The sequence below is a fragment of the Protopterus annectens genome, chromosome 10.part0 (assembly GCF_019279795.1).
Source record: "Protopterus annectens isolate FY-2018-M chromosome 10.part0, PAN1.0, whole genome shotgun sequence".
Classification (NCBI taxonomy): Eukaryota; Metazoa; Chordata; order Ceratodontiformes; family Protopteridae; genus Protopterus; species Protopterus annectens.
In genome coordinates, this window is record NC_056744.1 from 1,838,228,741 (window position 1) to 1,838,234,740 (window position 6,000).

General features: G+C 39.4%; 1 protein-coding gene across 1 annotated transcript in view; it reads right to left on the reverse strand.

The window, feature by feature from the left end:
• The window catches only part of LOC122814091 (sulfotransferase 1C1-like), a 464,542-nt gene extending 464,022 nt beyond the window's left edge, over nucleotides 1-520 (reverse strand). The window contains exon 1 of the mRNA XM_044086701.1: nucleotides 456-520. The gene's annotated coding sequence lies outside the window, so the exon portion shown is untranslated. The remainder of the gene's footprint in view (nucleotides 1-455) is intronic.
• Between the last annotated feature and the right edge of the window lie 5,480 nt (nucleotides 521-6,000).

Genomic DNA, 6,000 nt, shown 5'->3' on the forward strand with positions numbered 1-6,000 from the left:
GGTTATTTGAGTTGCACAAGTGAGAATCAAACTTGCTAGATCATCTGTTAAATAGGAAACCACAAACCCACCTCTATACCATACTGCAGGCTATATTAATAGACCAGAATTCTATTTTTTCCAGTAAAGTCCAGTGTAGAAATCAAATGCCTGTCTTTCTTTCCTAACCCCAAACACTGTCAGTTTGTGCAAAACAAAATTAATTACACAGTGACTGTTACAAAACATCCCTGATTTTAAGCTATCATGAGATACCCTTCCTTTTCCATATAATGCTGGCACTGGTGTCCATCTGCGCCTTGTTGCTAGTAGTCAGGACTCTCTAGCGTCCAGACTTACCATCACTACCATCCTGCGTTAGTCACAGCAGAGCTAAAAAAGCAAGCATCATGCCTTGTTGAGAAATAATTCGTTTGCTATACGGACAGAGCATAAAGGAGTAGAACAGCACTTACCCCAAGGCAACAATCCTACACTTCTTTTCAAAAGAGGGAAGAATTAAGGTCTCCGTCTGTTTCAGAAGTACTTGGTTATGCATACAAAGAGGAACTGACAGCGATTTCATTGGATCAAATCAAAGCAGGAAGCTCCTTGTAAATATAGTTTTTATTAACTTCAGAATACCCGCGAGTTCATTTAAACTCAGAACACCTGAGAGTTTTGGTTAACAGATAATTTTAACTCATTCCTTCCAATGGAACTGTAGACATTTGTACTCTTACCTGTAATAGTTGCATCTGGAGCATTTCTTGACAAAATTAAGTGATGTCTCATATTTCAAAGAAATGCTGATATCCCTGGAATGAAAAGAATGTAAAAGACAGGCTGGATAATACAAATTAATCTTTACATAGGTAGTATTCATTAGATTGTAGGTCTTAAACTAGGTTTTATAAGTCGTAATAAACACGGTAAATATCAGTTTTGTAAACAGTAACCGCTCAATTCCCACACATATTGTCAACAGCAGTTTGTTCATCCAGTTCTGATCTTTCATGTTAGGGTAAGCAGCTCTTTCTGTGATAGTTGGTTATCACAATGTTTAAAGAAATATAAAAATTATGACAATATAAATAAATAGTACATGAACAACAATTCATTTCTCTTTATCTGTATTAGATAGAGGTCAGTGTCAATGTAGCACTGTTATTGATTATGCAAGTTTTACAATGTAATGTTTTTATATATTGTATATAGTAAAATGTTGGAAGTATTAATGTAAATACAAACAGGCAATATTAAATGCCTAAAGGTGTCAGTGGGCTGTAACTACAGAAACACTTGGAGGCATCAGTAGGCTGTAATAAGTTAAAAATCAGTAAAAGTTTTGTTTTAACCTCAGATGACAAGTGCCACAACAAAAGGCTGTCCTCCTTAATGTTGGAATCCTGCGTATGACAGTGCTCTGTCAGGCATGCAAGAATATTTTCTTTGATAGCTACCAGACAGGTACAGGAATCTTGTTTTTGTTTTACATTACCTTTCCATGTATACTCTCTGTACTGTCATGAAAATGACATATTATCCAAACAGAGTGAGTACATTATATACTCTCTGTACTGACAAAACAATCTTACCTATTACCTAACGAAGGCAATGAGTGAGACTTAAACAAAATGAGAATGGAGTGGAACAGCGGAAGATTAAGGGTTGAAGGATAGATGGAGACAGAGAGAGAAACATAAAGAAAAGATAAATACATTTTAGGATAATGAAGGAGGAGATACAGGCCAAAGTCTGAATACAGAAGTAGTTTGCTTTTAACACAGCTCTTTTCTGCAAGGCAAAGTCATTCCCCATATACTGGGATGGGGTTTGGGGTATCCTCAACTTACTATAATCAACTATGATATTATTTCAATTCAGGATAAGAAGCAAATATTTTTTTAAACAACTTTTTATTCATTTTAAACCAAAGATTGTACAAAATTATTTAAAGAAAAATGGAATAAAAACATAACTATTAACGGATGTCCACACAAAAATCACAGAAAAATAAATCACTAAAATTTATCAAGTAAATCACTTAATTTTGACCAGAAACTTAACTGATGAATAATATTTGAAGTTCTCATTTTGGAATAAGAAACAAATCTTGACTCTGTTGATGTCATTTGATGAATGCAAGTTTTGGCCAAATGCTATTATTTGCATATTTGGGCACTGCACATCTTTAAGGATACCAGTGTAAAACAACTCCTCTGCTGTGAATTCATTCAACTCAACAAAAGTGGCGAGTAGGAAAAGCCCCCTGTTTTCTAATTGTAACTGTCCCATGTTTCACTTCAATAACAGAACTAGAAACGCTGCGGATGGTTAGCTGGTACCTTGTCTCCTCCTACTGATGAAATGATGTACTGCAGCATACATGTACAAAGACTGAAGTCAATGGTAAACACACTAAGTTTTACTGCTAAGGGGATAAATATCTTATCTTATTAATGTATCAACATTACCTGTGTGCTCTGCTAAAATCATTGAAAACACTGCTGATTGCAAATATAAATTTTGTAATCCATTAAAAATGTATCTAGCTTGTATCGATCAATTAAAAACCTATTTGCAAGTGCCTATCTGCATAATATATTGACTATAACAGAAAAGAAAGGGATAAATAAGAAAATATTTCCTTTAGCTGCACTAGCGAATGCAAAAAATGTATTTATTTTATTTTATTTTACATTTGTTTATTCTGTAGCTGGGCTGGGGTATTGGCCTTTATTATCCATGACCTCGGTTACAAAAGAATTTAACTTCCATTACAGATTAGAGATCAGAACAGTAAAAGGGAATTAATAAAGTTCTATGCCAACATTACAATAACTATATTTCAAAAGGTACAGTGACTTACCAAAATGCAGTAAAAGCATTTGAGTATTTCTTTATTACTAGTCCACAATCTTGTCCATTATATACAGTTACTCTGGCTCATACGAGTGCAACATTGGAATACTAGTCTCGTACATGCAGTTTGTGTGTGTGTGTGTGTGTGTGTGTGTGTGTGTGTGTGTGTGTGTGTGTGTGTGTGTGTGTGTGTGTGTGTGTGTGTGTGCGCGTGTGTGCATCTGTGTGTGTTTACGTGACTGCACTGTGGTGTATCACTGTTTAATTACAGCAGTTTCTTATAGCTTACACGGACTCAGCATTTCTTGTAATGGTCTCTTACTCCTCCTAGGTGAAATGAAACAAGTTTGATGTTTGTGGAACGTACTACCATACCTCTCAATTAACTCTGATTTCACAGAACAGTCCACATTCTGCTCTTATTTTTGCCCTGTCCCTCATAACATTTTTGATTTTCTATTAAATTATTGAGGATTACAGTCAGTTAATAATGCTAGACATTAGGACATCATAGCTGTTATTCATAAAAATGCATATCAATGTAAAACTTGTTCTACTAATTTTTTAAGCGAAATAGAGTAACATTTAAAAACTGACCTTGATGTTGTGGTTTAGTCTCTTCCCCACTTAATTATTTTTAGCTTTGTCTAGATTTATTAAGCAAAGAAGTTGAGAGTTATGCATACCACTGTCTTCCAAAAGTACTGCTGCTGCAAAGAAACTAATATCATGAGGAGTTACAGGTCAGAAATGTAAGCAATTATATTTTAAAGCAAAGGAAATCCATCTCTTGTAATGTACTGTGCTATGTGTGTTGCATGTGTGAGAAATATGTAGAACTCCACAACACAGAAGATTAATACTGCACGTGTGTTTGGGTGGCATATAAAATCCCACTAACCTATGAGAAGGTCTGTTCCAGCTGGATATGTCTACTGCTTCATCAGTTCTGACCAGCAAACGTGGTTTTATAACAGAGTTTATGTTGTAGATTTTATGGACTTTTCTATCACACTATAATGCATTTTGTATGCATGATCTAATTTCATATATGGTAATCACTGCTGCCTCATCTGGGTCTTTTCTACAGATAGAATATTGCAAAGTTCATTTTCTCCTGGAATGAAATCAACAAGAGAATTTCATCTGTTTGCTCCAACACATGAATTCAGCTTCATGGCCAGCAGTGCTGACACCAACCCACTGCCTGAAGGTAAGACTGGATCTCATTGCATAACTTCCACCACTGACCATAACAAGAAAGGAGACAGGATGACCTCCTATGGCACTGATTCTTGCAGGAACCTCATTCATGTGCACAATACTGGACTATAGACCAGCAGTCTCCTACCTTTTTTTGGCACCAAGGACCAGCTTCATGTATGACAATTTTCCACACAACGGCGATAACACATGGATAAAAATAAAGCATAATATAGTGCATAACAAATACAATGCGCCATAATGCAGAATCAATGGGTGCCCTGAGTTTGTTACCCTCCAATGACATGGTCCCATCTAAGGGTGATGGGAGACAATGACACCCAAAGTGTGTTCCTATGTGTAGTCTACTCTGTAATTTTGTTTTGATCGCTGTCATTGCAGAATACCCTGCTTCACAAAGATAGGATGCTGGAAATGGAAGCAGGGTTTTCTGTGTTTATTCTAGCAAATTTTTAAGTTTATAAAAGCTATATTTAAAATCTGTACCTACTATTTCTGGCTCTGTTCAGATTTATTGGGTGAGAGGTTGAGACGTACACAAACCTCTTAATAATTGATGCTGCTGCCAGGGATCGCTCTCACTCTTCACTCTCAATCTCATGCATGCACACAAACACATAGGCACACGCATATGTGCACACAGACACATAGGCGCACGCACATGTGCACACAGACACATAGGCATACGCACATGTGCACACAGACACATAGGTGCACGCACATGTGCACATAGACACATAGGCGCAAGCACATGTGCACACAGACACATAGGCGCACGCACATGCGCACACAAGACACAGGTGCACGCACATGTGTACACAGACACATAGGCACACACACATGTGCACATAGACACATAGGTGCATGCACATGTGCACACAGACATAGGCGCACACAGACACATAGGCACACGCACATGTGCACACAAACACATAGGCACACGCACATGTGCACACAGATACATAGGCATATGCACATGTGTACACAGACACATAGTCGCATGCACATGTGCACACAGACACATAGGTGCATACACATGTGCACACAGACACATAGGTGCACGCACATGTGCACACAGACACATAGGTGCATGCACATGTGCACACAGACACATAGGCACATGCACATGTGCACACAGACATATAGGAGCATGCACATGTGCACACAGACACATAGGCACATGCACATGTGCACACAGACACATAGGCGCACGCACATATGCACACAGACACATAGGCGCATGCACATGTGCACACAGACACATAGGCGCACGCACATGTGCACACAGACACATAGGCACACGCACATGTGCACACAGACACATAGGTGCACACACATTTGCACACAGACACATAGGCGCACGCACGCGCACACAGACACATAGGGGCACGCACATGTGCACACAGACACATGGACACACGCACATGTGCACACAGACACATAGGCGCACGCACATGTGCACACAGACACATAGGCGCATGCACATGTGCACACAGACACATAGGCACATGCACATGTGCACACAGACACATAGGCGCACGCCCATGTGCACACAGACACATAGGTGCACGCACATGTGCACACAGACACATAGGCAAGTGCACACGTGCACACAGACACATATGTGCACACAGACACATAGGCACATGCACATGTGCACACAGACACATAGGCGCACGCACATGTGCACACAGACACATAGGTGCATGCACATGTGCATACAGACATAGGCGCACACAGACACATAGGCACACGCACATGTGCACACAGATACATAGGCATATGCACATGTGTACACAGACACATAGTCGCACACACATGTGCACACAGACACATAGGTGCATGCACATGTGCACACAGACACATAGGTGCACGCACATGTGCACACAGACACACAGGTGCATGCACATGTGCACACAGACACATAGGCGC